The sequence below is a fragment of the Nannospalax galili genome, unplaced genomic scaffold (assembly GCF_000622305.1).
Source record: "Nannospalax galili isolate Female #2095 unplaced genomic scaffold, S.galili_v1.0 scaffold34, whole genome shotgun sequence".
NCBI classification, from domain to species: domain Eukaryota; kingdom Metazoa; phylum Chordata; class Mammalia; order Rodentia; family Spalacidae; genus Nannospalax; species Nannospalax galili.
In genome coordinates, this window is record NW_008338996.1 from 4,666,403 (window position 1) to 4,687,483 (window position 21,081).

Below are 21,081 nucleotides of genomic sequence, written 5' to 3' on the forward strand. Positions count from 1 at the left end.
ATAGACAGATGGACAGACGGACACACACAAACACACACATACGTAAACAAAAATTTTAAAAGGCAATTAATGCTCTATAATTTTTTAATATTTTATTTTATGTGTGTGAATGTATTGCCTGAATGTGTGTTAGGCAACTGTGTAGTGCAATGACCGCAGAAGTCAAGAGGGAGTTGGTTCCTGGGAGCTGGAGTTACAGATGATTATTAATTGTATAGGTTCTAGAAACCGAACCTGGGCCCCTTACACTACAGTTCTGTAAAATTATTTAGACATTTTTTTCACAGAAATGAAAACATAAAACAATAAGCACACAAAATTATACAGCCTCATTAGTCTTCAAAGAAATATACCTTAAAAGAGCAGTGAAAAAAACAAAAAACAAAACACAATTCAAAGGCCAAAACAGCAAAAGTAAAACACCAAACATTCTTGATTATATAAAGAAACTATGACTGTCACAAACTGGCAAGGAAAACGGGAAATGACACATCTTTTGTGAAAAATACTTTGGCATTTTCTATGTACTTAACACAGGACATCAAAACTAGCTGTTTCATTGCTAAGCATTTACCTAAAAAGTAGAATAAAACATGTTCCCAGACCATTGTATATCCATGTTTACAAAATCTTTATTTCTGAACATCTCAGGTCTAGAAACAACCCCAAGTTCCATCAACAGGTGAATTCGTATAGTCACATTTTGGTGTATTCTCCTTGTGAATTGCACCTAGCAGGACATGTTGGGCATCTATCCACGCTGGAAACGGCTCATTTCTCTTATTGCTAAATAAAGTCTGACACAAAGAACTGCACACCAAAATGCACAAATGCATCAGTCAGAATGTAGAATGGCCTCTACTAGGTACTGTGCCTGGGGAAGAGACAGAAAAGGACATGGAGATGGTGAAAATACTTCATGTCACGGTTATGCTGTTAGGTACAAGATTGACATTGGTCAGAATCCCAAGGCTTTTATATTTAAAAAGAACATTTTGTACAAGGCATGGTGGTACACCTTTAATCCCAGCCCTTGGGAGACAGAGTCAGGTAGAGCTCGATGCAATCTTTTCTAGCCTGGTCTAGATAGTAACTTCCAGATCTGCTGGGACTAGGGAGAACCTGTCCAAAAATAAAAATAAAATAAGAGCATTTCATTGTATATAAATGAGATTTCACTAAAATTATATGAATAATATTCTATTTGTACCAGATTGGTCCAAGGATACCTCATGCTGTCTAGTTTCTTGTCCTACTTTCAGCCCATGTTAGCTTTCCTCCCAAAGACTGCTCTCTAACATGTTAGGCACACTTGTCCAGTGGACATTTATCTGTCTTTACCCTAACAAGGATATTATGGCTTTATCGTCTTCTTTGGAACTTTATCCAAATATCACCTCCAGATTATGGTCTGTCCCTGAAAAACTAATTCAAAGTACCCACCTGCATAACAAACCCAAATTATCTTAGCCTCTTTCTCCAATTGATTTCTCTTCATAATTCCCATCACCCCATATGCTGAATATGTTATTTCCTTCTCTGTCCACACTACCAAAATGAAGGATCCATAAAGGTAGAGGCTACTTTTTTCACTATTCTAGTCCTGGTTCCTAGAACATGGAAGCACACAAAGCAAGTCATGTGGAGTAACTTTGTATAAATATATGAATATATGACTGGCTCAGTGTTTTCATCTCCTACACGTCTCAGTCCTTTTTAAAACATTCACATTCTCTTCTGGTACTTTCTTTTTCAGTAAATATCAAAGAAAATTACAAAACTTCTCACTGTGAAATGGTATAATGACACGTCCCAAGAAACTAGTTTTGGAAATAAGGGTAAAATGCTATGGAAGACTGCCATATGATGGAACAAAGCCAAAGGTTATGGAAATAATTTAATATTTTCCAATGCCTTTGAGACTCTTTATAATGAAATTCATAATGAAGATCGGTATGAACAAACCATTTTCAAACACAGAGCCTTGTTGTTAGTGAAAATGCTGGTTACTGCAGTATAGTAAGGTTTGAATGCATGAAGAAGTTCGTGCATAACAAAGCTTAATATTCCTCTGGTTTTGGCTAAAATACATCCCCCAATGTTTGATTTTACCAGTGCAATTCAGGCTTTACATTGTAGGAAGACAAGAGCTACGTAGGACTAACCAATGAACTGAGAATTCATCATCTGTATTGATAGGTCTTCTTGTGAAGGACACAGATGGGATGAAAAGAATGAACCTGAAGGTATGGATAACAAAACATTAATGCCCCCTTTCATATCATGGCCAGTGCTAGTGAGGAAAGTTATGATTTTCTTTGTAAAATAATTCCCCAAGAGGAGGCTGGAGAGACAGCACAGCTGTTAAGAGGACTGAATGTTCTTGGAGGGGACCCAGGTTCTCAGCATTCTCATGGCAGCTAACAACCTTCCGTAACTCCAGTTCCAGGAGCCCCAACACCCTCTTCTGGCCTCTGTGAGCATTGCATGACATGGGAGCACTTATAGGCATACAGACAAAGAACTTATAAAATAAAAATAAATGGAAAAATAAAATTTTAAAAATAATTCCCCAAGAAATTCACACAGGCCCTCATTTACTCAGAGAGCTGTACCCTAAATTTGTAGTAGCCAATAAGCCAGCAATCAAGAGATGGATGAAATGTCTTCAGTGTCATCAAGATGGGTGGCCATCCCGGTGTGATGGCATGTTGCTATGAGCTGAGTTGCTGCCTTTTTTTATGGTTCAGTACGACAAAGCAATTAACAGTGGAAGAGTGGGCTTTCTCAACCTTTCCAAGAAACAGTGGTTGTTTATCATTGTGCCACACTCTTGGCAGAGTCAAGAAATCTAAATTTAACAGGTGACTGCTTCCTCCATAGATGGCTGCAGAAAATGGATCTTCAGGATACCTAGTCCGTCTGATGATCCAGACCAATGAAACGAGCTGCTGAGAAGAAAGGGAATGGATGAGGCCCAGTCTCAAATCCATCAAGTACAAGGACTCCATGTGACTCCCACACTGCTGGATAATGGCTTTCTCAATTGATTTCAGCAGATTTTGATGAGTGGTTTTAATTTAAAGTGTGGTGGAAGACAAAGAGATGGAGATAGATTAGATAGATTCATATACGTGTGTGTGCATGTACATATGTATGTGTACATATATGAAAGTTAATTTATTATGAGTATAGATACCATCCTTTGTTCAATTTTCATACCATCAAGGGCCATCCTTGTAGAATACTTTAAAATAGCTATTTTTATGTACTAAAACAAGATGTATATTAGTTAACATGTAAACCCCAGTCACCTTAGTTAGTGTAGTCCTAGGTATACATTAATCCTTAAGCAAAACAAAACAAAAACACTATTTCATTTTCTCTCATGGGTTGTGATGACAGAGTAGCAGGTAATAGCTCAGCTGTTATTTGTTGAAATGGCAGACTGACAACTGGGGTTAACAGCAACATTCCTTTCCACTTCTAAGGGAAGTAATAATTCACAGAAATAAAAAGTATTTTCACAAAAATAAAAAGAGAAAGTAGGGAAATTTTGACTTTGTTTTTTTTCAGTTAGCCTACACAAAAGGCAAACACCCCCATTAAGCAGATGAGAAGAATGAGACTGGAGGAAAATATCTTACTTGTCTAGTATCGTACTCATCTGAATTTATCAAACTGTTTTTTTAAAATGTAAGCATCAGGTTCCAGAGTCTATAATCATAAGCATTATCCCAGGGAATGGGGGTGACTTCTCACTGTTAAATCAAATGTAACATCAATATATACTGTCAAAAGGGCACCTCTGATGTTTTGAACATTCTTCTAGTCTAATGGTGAAGTTTTATTGATAATTTAGTTAAGTATAAATATGTGACATAGTCCTATAGTGAAATATTATCCATCTCTTAACAAGAACTGAAGTACTGCTCCATAGTGAAACATGAATGAAATTTGAAAGCATGCCACATGAAAGAAACCAGATAATGTACAAAAGATCGTGTATTTTATGATCCTGTTCATATGAAAGACTGTGAACAAGCATATGCATAGATACAGAGAACAGATTTGGATGTCTCATGGTTGAGGTTAGAGAGAATGGTGGGGTATTATCTAGAGTGTGTGATGTTTCTTAGAAGGGTCACAATTTTCTAGAATTACATAGCACTGATGATTGCACAAACTTGTGTATATATTAAAAAATCACTGAATTACACATTTTAAATCACAACGTTTTGCATATAAATTATACGTCAATTTACAAAATTTTATAATAAATACTGGGACAAAAAGAAATAAAAATCATCATTTTCTAGCTAGGCATGTCAGCTCACAACTTTAGTCCCAGCACTTGAGAGGCAGAGGCAGGCAGATCTCTGTGAGATGGAGACAAGCTTGGTCTTCACACTGAGATACAGGGCATTTGGGGTTATGTGAAGACCCTGTCTCAAAAAGTGGAAAGAAATTTTCCATTTTCTAAAGGTTCATGCCAAGAACTGGGCATTGCTTTAAATATATTACTTCATTTACTTCTTACAGTGACTCCAAAATGTAGGCACTTCTAATATTACCCGCAGTGCAGACAAACAACATGAGGCTGAACTCTGGAATGAGGTGTGCAAAGTCATTTGGTAAGGAGCTGAGCAGAGACTAAAGCAGTTCTGTCTGACTCCAAAAGCAGCGCAATTGTCTGCAGCCTACTCTACCATCACGGTGTGTCCCAGTGCTGGCCTGCAAATTAAATGTAGGGGGAAAGAGCAGAATAGGTTATCCTGATAAATATTTAATACTTTCTGTTTTCACAGCCCGGTGGCTAGAAATTGAGTATTTCACACTCCAGCCACACTGTACAAGCAGTGTATACGCTCAGAACAGACAGAGAGGGGCCAGGGCTGAGAAGACTGGCTGCTATCTCCAAACAAGATGTGCCCTGTTGTTATGGACAGACTTCACTATGTGTGGACCTTTTAAAATGCTAAGGCTTACTGGCATACGCTGGTTTTCAGTGAACAGAAGCACTCGGAGATTGCACAAAACCAAACTTTCTTAATAATTATCAGAAAAGTTTACAGACTAGGAGAATTATTCGTATGTCAATAATTCTTTTATGCTTTTGATCATTCATAACTTATTCGCCATAAATCTATGAAGAAAATACACTTCTTATTCCCTTCATAAGTGATAGTATTGATTATAAGACTTGATTACCAAATACTTGCTATATTATTTATAATTATCTACATACCTTAACATATATGGTCTAAATGATTGAACTATTAAGTAAACACAGATTCAGTTAAACTTGTCCAAGTTTACATAACTAAAAATGTTAAATTTAAAATAAAATTTAATTTTTATATGTTAAACCCTCATGTCTAACATGTAGCCACCATGCAGATCAGGGAGTTGAACATAAATGTCACCCCAGGAAAGCCTTCATGAGCTCTTCTGTTCCTTCCCGTTCCTCTATCCAAAATCCAAGGTGGTTAGCTTCCATCACCAGCCATTTCTCTTGTTTGCTTTGGAATTATAATAAATGTTTATTATAAAGAAAGCCATTGTTTGTACCTGGCTTCTTTATGCAGTGTTGTTTAGATTCTATGTGTAAATATGTGTCCCTGTTTGTATGTACATGTACACGTGTGTGCCAGTACAGGTGACCAGAAGAAAGTGTCATATTCCCAAGAATTGGAGTTGCAGGTGGTGGGGAATGGCATCATTTGGGTGCTCAAACGTGAACCGAGATCCTCTGCAAGAAAAGAAATTGCTCTTAACCACTAAGGAAATGTTCCAGCCCCTTGTTTAGATTCTTTTGTATTATATTTAGTAAAATTTTGCTCTTGGCATAGCTTAATGTCTCATAAAAATATGCAGCACTTTAACCTACTGTGTCATTCACACATATTTTTGTTGCACTGAGACCTAAAATATTTCTGCTGCTATAAATATCTTTTTGTGTGTCTTTTGGGAGATCACACAGGTATATATTTTAGCTATGTATTCCTAGCAGTTGAAATGCTGGGTCATAGTGTATGTATATCCATACATGTACCTATATTTATGTGAAACATAAATGTGTGTTTCACCAAATACTATTAAATAGTTTGTCAAGGAAGTCAAAACAATGGCACACCTTCAGCAACAGTGTGTCCAAGCTCTAATTTGTCTTCATCCCCACTAATATTCAGTATCACATACTGTTTTTATTTTACCTACTCCAGTCCCTGTGTAATGATGCTCCTTTATCCTTTAGATAAGCATTTCCATAATAACTAATAAAGTGTTACATTTTCTTCTTTGAACATGTGACTTTAAGTTTTTGTTGCCCTCTTTAATAACCTCCTTTTATTTTTCTTCCTGGTGTGTAGAATAATTTTATTCATCTATTTGTATATTTAATAGTTTTAATGTGAGTTAGAATAAACTTAATAAAATGATTTACCAAGCTGAATAATTCCTGGGATTGACTATTTAGCCAGAAAGTTCACAACGTGGAACACTTTGCTATTACTATATTTTACTCACTGCTCTGCTTAATGTCTTCCAAAAATATTTGGCAAATAGGACACATTAATATGTCTGTTTTCCAAATTTAAAGACAAGGGCATGAAGACAATAGTTCTCTGACTTGATCATGTTGGATGATCTTTTTGATGTGTGTCTGTATGTGGTTTGCAAGTATCTTGTTGAGAATTTTTGCGTCTATGTTCATTACTGATATGGGTCTCTAGTTTTCTTTTTTGGTTGTATCTTTACCTGGCTTTGGTATTAGAGTGATGCTGGAAGTTCTCCCTCCATTTCTATCTTTTTGAATGTATGTTATGGGTCTGTTTAAGCTGTTAATCTCTTCTTAATTTAGTTTTGGTGGTTACCATCTTTAGACAACCATCCACTTCTTTTAGGTTTTCAAATTTAGTAGCATAAGTTTTTAAAATATTCCCTTATAATGTTCCAGATCTTTCTGGTGTCTGTTTTGATGTTTCTCCTTTCATCTCTGATTTTGTTGATTTGGAGGTGCTCTTTCTTTCTTTTGGTTAACTGTGCTAGCAGTCTGTCAATCTTGTTTGTCTTTTCAAAGAAACAGCTCTTGGAATTGTTGATTCTTTTATTGTTTTCTTCATTTCAATTTCATTACTTTCTTCTCTGATTTTTGTTATTTCTTCTTGTGTGCTGGGTTTGGACTTGGTTTGCTGTTGCTTTTCAAGTGTGTTGAGTAGCAATATTAAGTCATTTATTTGTGTTCTTTCCAATTTTTTGATGTAGGCACTTAGAGCTATAAACTTCCCTCTAAGGACCGCTTTCAGCATGTCCCAAAGGTTTTGTTGTGTTGTATTGTCCTTTTCATTTAGTTTTAATTCCAGGAATACTTTTATTTCTTTCTTAATTTCTCTTTTGACCCATTCATCATTCTGGAGTGTGTTGTTTAATCTCCATGTGCTCATGCAGTGATTAGTGCTTCTTCGGGTGTTTATTGTAAACTTTATTGCATTGTGGTCTGGTAGACTATATGGAATTATTTAAATCTTTTTGTATTTGTTGAGGTTTGTTTTGTGCTTCAGTATATGGTCGATTTTGGAGAATGTTTCATGAGGTGCTGAATAGAAAGTATGTTCTTTGGTGCTTGGGTGGAATACTCGGTAGATGTCTGTTAAGTCCATTTGATACATGGTATTGTTTAATTCAGATGTCTCTCTGTTAACTGTCTTCCCTGTTGACCTATCTAATGGAGACAGTGTGGTATTAAAGTCCCCTACTATTAATGAGTTGGGATTAATCTGGGTCTTAAAGTCCTATAGTAATTTTTTTTATGGAAGTTGGGTGCACCAGGGTTTGGTGCATATATGTTCATGATTGTAATATCTTCTTGATTCATTGTTCCTTTGATCAAAATGAAGTGGTCCTCTTTCTCTCTTCTGAGTAGTTTTAGTTTAAAGTCTATTTTGTCAAATATTAGAATGGCTGCTCCTGCTTTTTTCTTAGTGCCATCTGCTTGGTATATTTTTTTTCCATCCTTTCACTTTGAGATAGTGTCAGTCATTGAAAGTGAGATGAGTTTCTTGCAGACAACAAAAAGATGGGTTTTGTTTCTTAATCCATTCACATAGTCTGTGTCTTTTGACTGGGGAGTTCAGTCCGTTAATATTTAAAGTTATCAATAAAAATTGAGTATTGAATCCTGTCCTTTTTATTTCTGTTTACATTCTTGTTATAGCTGTACTTTTCCACAGTTATACCTTCATTGAATTTCTTTCCACAACCCCTGGGTATAGTCCTTCCTTTTTTCAGCTCTTTGTATTGCTTCCAGAACTCTCTGAAGGGCTGGTTTTGTGGACATGAATTCCTTCAGCCTATTTATGTCATGGAAGAGATTTTTCTTTCCCCTTGATTTTAATAGTTATTTTGGCTGAGTATAGTAGTCTGGGTTGGCATCTGTGGTCATTTGAAACTGGGAATACTTTGGTCCAGGCTCTTCTTGCTGTCATAGTTTGCATTGAAAAGTCAGCTATAATCCTGATGGATTTTCCTTTATATGTGACTTGTTGTTTCTCTTTTGCAGCTTTCAGAATTGTCTCTTTGTTTTGTATGTGTAGTGTTTTTACTACCATGTGCTGTGGAGAGTTTCTTTCCTGGTCCTCTCTGTTTGAGTCAGTGAGATCACTGGTCCTAGAAGGCATCTCCATAATTAGTATAAATGCAGTGGGTACCAGCTCAATGGTAGATTGCAAACTTAGCATGCTAAAGGCTCAGTACTCCAAACAACAACAACAATAAACCGCAAATATAAGGTAAGATACCTGAAATGCCCATGGTTGAGCTTCTGAGGAACAACTATTCAGAAGTTTCTCATTGTTTAAATGTGACATGATACACTTTATACTTCATCTTCACCAAAAAACATTTTCTGAACCCTCTCCAGTCTCATTTACACTTCGATGGTACCTTATGTTTATATCATTCTTTTTAATTCATTTCTTGGTTAGTTTTTGCACATGGACATGGTACCTTCCCAAGGAGATCTTTTTTTGCTGTTGTTTAAATTAATTTTTAGCAATTTTTATTGAGCTTTTGTACATTTCATACAATAGTCCTTAATCAAATTTAGACCTCGTCCTCCACCCATACCCCCTAATCTTAACCAGACCTCATGTATTCTGCCATACATGTTAAGTCCTATTCAGTCAAGTATTTGTACCTAGATGTCCTTGAGTGCAAATTCATCCACTGGAGTCCAGTCAGCCTATCTAGAAATTGTATGTAATGCCTACTCTCCCTTGTTCAGTAGTAATCAGTCTCAAGAGTTTTCCACTCTAGTACCAGACAGCCACACATTTCTCTCATATCATTCTGGGCCCTTGTCTGGTTGAGTTGACACAGGTCCTGTGCTTGATGCCACCATTGCCATGAGTTCACATGTGCAAGCTTCCAGTGACCTTAAAGCCTGTGGTCATGAACTAGCCTTAGCTCTTACAATCTCTCCATTTCCTTTTCTGCAATGGTCTCTGAGCTGTGGGTGGGTGAGGTTCAATATGAGTCCTATCCAAGGATACACACTCTGCAGTCTCTAATTCTTTAAAACTTGACCAGTTGTGGCCTTCTGTGTGCATTGCACTCTGTTGTATAAAGAAACTTCACTGGTGAGGGTTGAGAGATACACTGGTTTTCTCTCTACCCCCTGGTCTGCTGTGTTCCATGAGGTGTAGAGGTTCAACAGTAGATATGTCAGCTAGGAATGGACCTCTCTCAGACATATATTCTCTGTGTCAGACAAGTTGTGGGATTCTTTAGTAATCTCCAGATGTTGCAAAAAGGAGCTTCTTTGATGAGTGGTGTATGGTATGCTTGACTATAAATATAAGGATCCACATTTAGCATGTGGTAAGAAATTTCATTTGTCTAGAGATATGACAGAGATAGGGTATTCTCTAGAATCAATATCCTCTCCAGACATGTGTATTTGAGTGTGTTTACAGTGCCACCCATGAGTTCACTTCCATTGAGAGGGCTTTAAGTTCAATTAGACAGCTACTGATTACTCCCCAGATACCATTGTCACTACTGTACCAATAGAGGTAGTTTGTTGTGCTAGTCGTTATGGTTACTAGGTTTTAGGATTGGATTAGACCGTTGATTGATTTTTCTCCCTTCTCACTTTGCATTATTATCATCTAGCATTATGAGGGCTAAACTTGAGGTAGAAAGTTTCCAGGCCACTTCCTGCTCCATTGCTCCAGGTCCTATATCTGAAATATGTCCTGTCTTCAGCAGTAAGATCTTATCTTCTGGTTCTGGGAGATAACCAAGTGCTCTGGCAATAGTCTGTGTTATTTTGGGAGTCTCTTTAACTCCTCCCACCAACCTCTCTAAAAGAGATCTCCCCAGTCTGGCACTGCGTTCCTTGCCATACAGACCCCAGGTATACATATGCGCTAATGTTCAGACTCTATATGTACATTTCTCAGGGGGTTTTAGGGTATCACACTTCCCTCTGGGTACCCTAGGCCCCCAAGATCCATTCATCTCTAGTATTTCTTCCTCCCATCCTACCTCCTTCCTCTCTCTCCTATCCTAGTGCCCCATTATCCCCATACTCCCCCTAATACCACACATCTCCCACCATCACCGTCCTGAGTTCCCCCCACATCATGGCCCCCTGCATGCCCCTCCCTCTTCCCCTCCCAGCCAAACATAGGACATGTATTGATGCATTCCTCCCATGGATGTGGTTCAAACAGCATCAAGTATTCCATGCAACGAAAGGGACTGTGGTGTGGAATTTTTACTGCTGAGGTTGTAATCCTCCTGTTCTGCACCACTGGCTCCTGAATATCTTGAGTTTTCATTCTTTGCATGTACTTTGAAGAGAAAGTGTTAGGATATCCCATGGGTATGTGAAGCTTGAGATCTAATTGCATCTGACTACTAGTGACTGTGGGAACTTGGGCATATCTCTCATCCTCTCATTACCTTCCTTTCTGTATCTTCCACATTCTCACCTGTTCATATCATAAAGTTAAGATGGATGTCAAATGAGGTAGCATACATAAAAACTCCTTGCCAAGATTTTCAATAGTAGAACACATTCAAAAGTATATTTCCCCATGAAATATTGGCCAATGATAGCTTCAGATGCTATCTTATGACTTGAATGGAAAGTCCAAGTTCAAATGTTTTCCACTAAAACAAAGTCATCAAAGTTTTCTCACTATCTGTAAAAGATATTTGATTGTTTTGCCTAATTTTGGAGAATCATATTCTCTGCAGTTCACTTGTTTTTAGTCTGTTGTCAAGTCCCAGTAGGAGAAAATGGGAGAGAGAATAGACAGAAGTGACTACTGGGTATCAAATAAAAAACAATAGAATTTGTAGATGGGCATACTTACATAGAGTGAAAATAAGTAAAAGCCTCCAAAATTATCAGTACTAAAAAGTACCTCTAGCTCTAGTTTTCCATAGATGCTTATCAGTCCCTTGAACTTTAGAATAGCATTTAAGATTTTCCTTTTCAATATTTCAGTTTGTTTTGGACTTCATGTCGACCAACCTTTTGGGGACAGCCAGCTCCCAAGAATTAAGAAGGAGCCTCTGACCTTCCCAATGGTACTGACAACCTTGGCTTCCAATCTTCAGTCTGTTACTTTAGATTCAGGAAAGAGTAAGGGAAGACAAACATACCTGTTGTTTGTAAAAAAAACATTGCCACTATTTTGTTGCTTGCCATCTGAGGACAGAGATGTTGCTTAGAAACACTTCTCTGGTATTGACTGGCCTCAGCAAACTGAGTTGGGGCACAGTGCAAGGCAGGATGAGAAAAGCAAGCACTCCCCACTAGCTCATGTCACAGTCCAAAAAAAACCAAAAGGGAGGAAAGGACTTGGCACTTGCCAGCTTCCTGATCTTAACCTGCCTTATCCTTTGTTTACCATGCCAAGCTCATGCAGCTGGAAATGCATCAATTACTGTGGTCAATCAAGTACAGAGAACTTTTAGGCTAGAATTTTCTTTCTTTCCCCAGACTGCTGTGAAGTCAGCTGTGCTGCCTGTACAAATGTGACCTACTGCCCTTTATGTATCAGATGTGAACAGATGTGCACATAGCATGACTTCTTTATACCAGGCACCCGTTAGTGCAGCTGCTGATTCGAAGAGACAGGCTAGGAAAAAAAGAAGCAAATGCGACTGTAACTGGCTAATTCAGCAATGCAGCCTTGCAAGCTAAGCAAAGGTTACAGGGCTCAGTAAAATGGGACCAGACTTCCAGGAAGCAAGGTCAAGAGAAACACAAATAAAGACAAAACATAAAGGAGACTGGGAGGAGGCTAATAACACTCTTTCTTTTCTCAAACTTGATGACTTAAGAGGATTCTGATAAAAGCAGTCTTTAGAAATTTAACAATGCAAACATGCTCATATGCACATGTATATTTACTTAAAAGTAATAGATGCATTAGCTGACTAATGTTAAGAAGCCACAGATTAACTTTTATCAAGAAATACAAAGCAATAGCAAAAAAAAAGAAAATCTAGTTGATGCTACTGTTTGCTCAACAAATACTTACTAGAGACTTGTTAATAAAGGATGTATACGAGGTGAGGAAAAAATGAAAAGGAAAAATAGATTTTTCTTTAAAGGATTTTTCAATATAATGAGGGAGTAAGATATAGTCATAAACAATGGATGTGAGGCATAAGAAATTATTTCAAAGATGTGATAAATACAAAGGACTCACTCAGTTTGGGATGGTGAGCAGAGGTAGGCACCTGCAGCTTTGAACCAGACTAATTTGTCGCCTGAGGGACATTGGACTTGTGGGCAGAGATCACAGGTTGTCATAACAGAGGAAGATGAAGATATGGACATCTACTGAGTTGAGTGTAAAAGCCACAGATGCTGATAAGTAACCTACTACACACAAAACAGCACCCCACAGCAAAGAGTTATTTGGCCCAAATGGTTAGGCATGAAACAGTTGAGAAAATACACTTTAGATCAGTGATGGAGAGGGGATGTTTCTGACACAAGAAACAACTTGAACAAAGAGCTAAAACTATTGCAGAACAGCAAATAAAACACTAAGGCACTGAGGTGGGAATATAGGCATCTATCAAGGGTTTGAGACTTTAAAGGAGGCGATCGCTTTGAGTTGCCTATGGAGAAGCTCTGACTTCGGCTTAGTTAGGCAAAAGAGAGTCACAGAAACATTGACAAATAATGTGGTTTGATTGACAACTCAGAAGGAAGCTGTGTGATATGTCATAGAGGGAGGGATTACAGGTGGGAAAGACCAGCTAAGAGTTCCCAAAAGAGCCTGGGACATGATAGTATATAAAAGGAATAAAATTTGATTTTCATTTTCAAAGATGTCTTGAGCCACTTTAAGTCCAGCTATAAATAAACAGAAAACGCCAAACCTGCACTAATGCCTGCAAGCTATTCCTTTCCCCAAACTCTGCAGAGCTGTCGTCCATACCCAAACTACATGTTTAATATAGAAAATTACTAATAACCAAGCTTACCTGCAAGGTCATGTTCTTAAAAAGCTTTAAAATAAGCAGATTATAAAGTGTAGAGATGAACCCATGTATGGCTTATGTTGAGAAATGGAAAAACTTAAGTAATAGAGGGAATACTAAGACCCAGATGAGATGATGCTAAAATTGTACCCTTCTGATTACTCAAAGTAGAAAGGGAAGGAAGGGCTTGAGGGCATTAGTGTTTAACAAGTGTACTATGTGCATTATGGCTTGGGTTTTATTTATCGAAGTGTGGTAGACAGAACGACTGACACATTGTTTGACAAGCATTAAGACATTCCTAAGACTTTCAGTACTAAAATACAGAGACAGGATCAAACAGATCATTCTAGCACTTGAGTATAAACTGCTGAAGTAAGTATACAAAAAAAAAATCACACAAAGGAAAGCTAGGATTCATCCTCTTCACCTCCAAAATCCACATCATTCTTCCCACACAACACTGTCTCAAGGAAGTACCCATAGCAATATTCGCAAAGGCAGGGCAGCAGCAGATGCATGTTTGATCTGATTTAGGGAGAACAATTTTTAAAACCTGGGTAGAGTTGAATTGAATGCTCTATTTTGAAAAATCAACATTTAAGTCTGTAAAAACCTTTAAAAAAGAAGTTTAATTGAAATTTTGTGATTATCATGCAATACTTTTTGAATGCACATGGATCCCCTCCCCCACTTACACCCCCTGGACTATAGAGTCAAACTTGTGTCTCCAAATGTCCTTTGATGCAGGTTCATCCACTGGAACCTGGTCAACCTACCTAGATAGTCACACTTAAAGGAGCCTGACTCTCCCCCTCCAAGCAGCCACTGTTTGACAAGTGTTTCCTCAGATAGGATTAAAGTTTCTTACCAATCTCCACACACCCATGCTGAGATTTTCACTTACTTGAGCATATGTGAAACTTATTCATGCTATCACCATTGCTGATAGTTCATATGAGTAACTAAAAACTGTTTGAAAATACCTACTTCTCTTCAGTCATTCATCATTTCCAGCCCTGAAAATACTTGCATTCCTCTTCCACAAGGATCCCTGAACTTACAGAGCAGAAGTTTGATATAGGTGTCCTATTAAGGAATAAGCAATCTGCAGCCTCTTGTTCTCTGCATGTTGGCCAGTTGTAGGTTTCTGGGTTAATCACCATCTGATGCATAAGAAAAGGTCTCTGGTGAGAGGTGAGCAATGCATTAATCTATAAGTATGACAATAAGTCTTTAGGGATCAGTATAATACCATATCTAGCACTATAACTATTATACTCTCCCTCATTGCCTGTGACCTGCCTAACTACAGGTTCCTAGTATTGATACCAATCCCAGGAATGTGCACCATCTTAGGAAACAGGCATTAAATCCAATTAGAAAGTGGTTGGTTACCCCCATAATATTCATGCCACTATTATACAAGTGGATAACTTACCAGGCCAGGTGTAGCTAGCAGGATTCACCACTTGGGAAGACTGATAATTAGTATTCTCTTCAGGTAGCATGAATAGCACTTCCCAGCACTACGTAAGCTCACCATTAGAGATGAGGATTTTTAAGTCATTACCCACTTGATTTCTCTTTGTTTTACACCTCATATTCTTAGTATGTTCAAAAATAGAAATTCACCATCAAATTATGTTGTGTAACAAAGAATAGGCTCAATGACTGCGATTGTTTGAGGAACCCTGGCATCCCTGGTCAACAGCTTCAGAAGAAGGAGTCAATTTCTTGTATCCAGCTTAGACTTTGCTAGTCTATGGTGTCTAGTAGGGGCAATGTCTCCCTACTATAAGCTAACGCCTTTAAATCTCTGTTTATAATGTATAAGATTATACTCTAAGAAGCTTCTATGGTGGAACATTTCCATGTGACTTTTTCTAAGGTCTTTCAGTGGTAGATATGCTTCCGCACATTCCCTCCTCTTTCCACCCTCCAGTTCTCCACCCCACTTAACTCGTTGTACTTTAGTATTCCCCTTTGTCCCTTTATATCAGTGCATTATATAGCCCTCTCATGAACTCCCACCGCAGTGGCTGTTTATTAGTTTCTTGAACTTCTGGATTTTCCAATTGAGACATGCATGTCTATGAATTCAATACAAACATCGAGCTATGGAGAGAGCATGCAATGTTTGTTTTCCTGGGTCTGGATTTCCTTGCTCAGTAATTCCAGTGTATAAATGTACCATATTTTCATTATCCATTCATCAGTCAATGAATGTCTAGGTTGTTTGAATTTCCTGGTTACTGTGAAAAGGGCAACACTGAATATGGAAAAACAGGTGACACTATAGTAAGTTCTGGAATTTTGGGGTGGTTGACTAAGAGAGGTATGGCTGGATCATATGGTTGATCAATTTTTATCATATTAAGTAATCTCCAGTGATTTCCAAAGTGACTCTACCAGTTTGCACTCCCACCAGCAATGCGTAAGTGTTTCCCTTTCCCCACATCCTTACCAGCAGTTGTCATTGTTTGTTTCTTTGGATCTTAGTCTTTTTGAGTGTCATAAGATGAAATTTCAAAGTGGTTTAGTATACATCACCTGATGACTAAAGACGTTGACATTTAAAAAATATATTTCTTCGCAATTTGCATTTCATCTTTTGAGAAATCTCTAATCAGTTATTTCCCCTAACTTTTAATTGTGTTGTTTTTTTGTTGTTGTTATTTTTTTTTAGTTACTTTGTATATGTTAGATATCAATCTCTGTTATAAGTATAGCTGGTAAAGATTTTTTTTCCCATTTTGTAGACTGCCTTTTTGTTTCTATGATAATGGTCCTTACCACAGGGAAGCTTGTCAGTGAGGCCACCGTGGACAATTGTTGGATTTAATGCCTGTGTTATAGGAGTCCTGTTCAGAAAATCCTTTCCTATGTCTTTAAATTCAAGTGTATTCCCTACTTTCTCCTTTATAGATTCAGGCTATCAGGTCTAAAGTTGAGGTCATTGATCCATTTGAGATTTGTTCATGTGGAGAGACTGGGCTCTAGTTTTTCATTCTAAGTTCAGCTGTTGGGTTTCACCAGCATCATTTGTATATCACACTTTCTTTTCTCTGGTGCGTTTTTATGGTTCCTCTGTCAAAACTCAGGTCCCTGTAAATGGGTGCATTTGAATCGTGTCCTCAGTTCTATTCCAGTGATCAATGTGTCTGTTTTTATGCTACGACCATACTGCCATGCTGTTTTCATAAGATCGCTCTCTAGTATAATTTGAGATCAGAGATAATATTGCTTCCAGTCATCCTTTTATTGTTCATGATTATTTTTTGCTGTCCTGGGTTTTTGTTTTTCATTCCCTCTAAATCCTTCATTTGTGTTACTGCTCTAACTAAGATTACAAGTACTATACTGACAGGAATACAGAGAGTAGACGTCCTTGTCTTGTTCCTGATTTTAGTGAAATATTTTCAGTTTTTCCTCATTTAATCTATATTGCCTGTGTGCTTGTTGTACATCACCTTTATTATGATTAATCATGTACCCTGTATCCCTACATTCTCGGTGACTTTTTTTTTTTTTTTTTTTTGGTCTTTTTGAGACAGGGTCTCCCTGTAGCCCCAGCTGTCCTGGATTCACTATGGAGGCCAGTCTGGCCTGGAACTCACAGAGATCTGCCTGCCTCTGCCTCCCAAGTGCTGGGATTAAAAGTGTGCGCCACCACGCCCAGCCTGAGTACATTTAAGTGCACCTGTGTCATGCAAGGCTCACAGAGGTCAGAAGCGAGTATCAGGTCCTCTGAAATTGGAGTTTCAGACAGTTGTTAACTGCCATGTGGGTGCTGGGAATTGAACCCAGGTCCTCTGAAAGAGCAGTCAGTGCTCTTAACCTCTGGGCCTTGACTTTTATCACAAATAGATGTTGGATTTTGTCAAATGCCTTTTCTTCAACAAAAGAGATGATCATGTGGTTTCTGTCCTTGGTGGGTTTATGTGGTGGATTACATTTATTTATTTATGTTTGTTGAAACATCTCTGCATTTCTGGAATGAAATCAACTTTTCATGGTGTAATATATTTTTAAGTGTTTTGCACTTAGTTTGCAAGTATTTTACCAAGAATTTTATGTCTGTGTTAATCTAGAGCCTGGCTTATAAATTGATTTGTTGTTGGGTCTTTGGTTTGGGTATTGGGGTAATACTGGCTCGTATGAAGAATTTGAATAAAGAATAAAAGAATTTCCTTTTGTGTTTTATGGAATAATGTGAGGAGCCTTGGTTTTACGTCTTTGAGCATTTGGTGGAATTATGCACTCCATCCTTCGGGTCCTGAGCCATCCTTATTTGGGAGTTTTTATTTAATGTATTTATTTCAGTTGTTATCAGCTTATTTGAATTATTTATGTCATTTTGAGTTACCTTTATTATGCTGTACATATCAAGAGATTTTCCCATTTCTCATACATTTTCTAATTTAGTGGAATATAGATTTTTAATTGTGCACTTGTGTTTTCTGAATTTCCTCAGGGTCTGTTGTAATGCTTCCCGTTTCATCTCTGAGCTTATTAATTTGTGTCCTCTCTATCTCTCAATTAATTTGTCTAAAGATTTGTCAGCCTTGTTAATCTGTTTAAAAAACCAACTCGAGTTCATTTACGCCTTGTGTTGCCTTCTTTATTTCTACTTCATCAATTTCAAACTTGAATTTTTCTCTTTCTAGCTATACTTTCTAAGTGTCATTTATTCCTGATTTTTCAAGTCCTTTAGGTGCATCATTAATTTAACTATGTGAGATCTTTCCAATTATTTTTTTTCTAATTTAAGTGCAGTCAATTAATGTTGTAAAGCTTCATCTTAGGGGTGCATTCATTGTGTTCACAGCTATTGGCATGTTGTGTTTTCATTTTAATTAATTCTAAGAATTTTTAAAATGTCCTCTTCATTCAATTTTCATTCAATAGCGTGCTGTTTAGCTTCCATGAGTCTGTGTACTTTGTCACATTTTTATTGACATTGATATCTAGCTTTATTCATTTCTCATCAATAGAATAGAGGATGTTATTTCAGGTGTCCTAAATTTTAGAGGCTGCTTTGTGTCCTTACATGTGGAAAACTTGGGGTAAATTTCAGTGGGATGCTGAGAAGAATGTGTACTCTCTGTGTTTGGATGAAATCTTCCCAAGATATCTCTTAGGTACATTTGATTCACAGTGTTAATTAACTCCAGTGTTCCTCTATTTAGTTGTTGTTCTTTTGAATTCACCCACTATCACTGGGTTGGGGTAAATGTATGATATTATTTATTTATTATTTTGAAGAAAGTAAAGTTTTACTCTGTTAGGCTTTGATGTGTAAAGATAATAATCTTTTCATAATATCTTAATAGATGATCAATTATTAATATCTATTTACATGTATTTTTATTGAATTTTTGTGCATTTTTACAAAACACCTTAATCATCTTTATACCCTCTCCTTTACCCAGAACCCCCACAGCCTGCCACACCGAACCTTATGTGTATCTGTTAGGACCTATGGAGTCAAGTTAGTGTACTCAGACATCCCTCAATGTGAGTTTATCCACTGGGGTTCAGTCAGCCTATCTACAGTCTAGCCCTTAAAGAAGATTAAGTGTCCCACACCCAGCAGTAATCAGTTGTCCATAGTTCTTTAGCTAAGGTGGGACCTGATGCCTAGTTCTCCAGTTCTATCCTAAGTTTTTGTCTGTCCTAGTTGTCATGGATCTTGTGCATGCTGACACCATTGCTGTAGGTCCATATGAGTAAGGTTCCAGGAAGATATAAGACTCTGTGTTCATAATATCATCTACCTCTTCCCCTTACTCTTACAATCTTTCTCCCCCTCCCCTTCCACAAGGGTCCCTAAACCCTGAGTGGGTGAAGTTTAGTATAGGAGTCCTGTCCAGGGATTCACACTCTGCAGACTCTTATTCTCTATGCTTTGGCCTTTTGTGAACTTTTCTATTCCCTGGACTCTGTTGCACGAGGAGGCTTTGTCAATGAGAGTTGAGAAATGGATTAGCATCTCTCTACCCCTTGTTTCACCACATTCAATGAACAGACCTTAGGTGTAGATGTTCCACTGTGGATGTGTCACTTAGGGTTTGGGTAATTCACAAGGAGTTATTCTCTGTGTGTAACCAGTTGTGGAACTCTGAAATAGTCTGTTGCAAAAGAAGCTTCTTTGATGAATGGTGAATGGCATACTTGTCTATAAATATGTGTTCATATTTAGCATATAATAAGCAATTGCATTTGTCTAGGGATGTGACAGTTTTAGAGTTTTCTCTAAGATCTATGATCACTCCAGCCGTGTGTATTTGACTATGTTTACAGCACCACACACAAGTTCCCTCCCATTGAGTTAAAGTTCAGTTAGGTAGCTGTTGATTACCCCCAAGATAAAATTACCACTACTGCATCAATATAGTTTGTTTTGAAGATTCAGTGGAATTTCTTTTATGAAATTGGATAACTTACATGTGGTGCAAGTATATTCAGGACTGTATATGTATCTTCCTTTTAATGAATATGAAATGACCTTCCCTACCTCTTCTAACCATTTTTAATTGGGATTTTATTTTGTCAGACATTAAAATAGCTAAACATGCTTCTTTGTTTTTTTTTTTAAAGTATCTTTTCCCATCCTTTTATCCTAAAGTGGTGTTGATTGTTGATGGTGAGATGTGTTTCTTGGAGGCAGAAATTTGATATATCCTGCATTTTTCTCATCCAGTCACTTAGTCAGTGTCTTTTTACTGGAGAGTTGAGACCATTAATATTTAGAGTTATAATTGACCAATGTTTTATCATTCTTGTGGTTTGTGTTGTAGTGCTACTTTCTTAGACTTCCCTTAGTTAACTGCTCTGAGATAATTTATTACCCCTTTCTTCTCTTTCTCATACCTATGATTTACAATTTTGGTTTTTTTTACAGTGCTCCAAATGTCTTGTCTATCTCATCCTTGAGTTATTTTAGATTTTACATTTTCTTTGAGCAATTGATTTTCCTAACTTTATCTTTAAGATGTGATATTCTGTGTTCCATTCCTTCCACTTCTTTTTTTGCTTCTTTCCTTGCCCTGAATTCCTGTTTGCTTTCTTACTAGGCTAGAGAATCCATAAACTCTGACCAACAGTACCAAATCCAACTGAGCACTGTCATGAAATTCACACTCAATGCTCCACCCAAATACTGAAACACAGTCTATGAGCTGAGTCCCAGAAATCTGTGTTCTTAGAAGGTTTTTAATGTGATTGTAACCACAATTAAAGATTTTTAAATTTTACAGAACAGAGAAAAAATTAAAGGGTTTCTGTGAGTCCTAAAATGCTATATTGGTGTATATTCTGTCATAGTTGCACAGCTCACACACTGCAGATGAAACACATGAAATAACAAAACATGATGTAACTGTAGTAATGGGCACTGACACTTGAATATCATAGAATTTCCAGTTGTTATGAAATATTGTTTTTATTTTATTTTTTCAAAATTGAAAAATTTTCAAACTATCATGTTATCTAATGGTACCCTCAAATGGGGTAGACCTGAGCTATAGCTTAAGAAATCCGAATTTCTGGCTGGCAAGATGA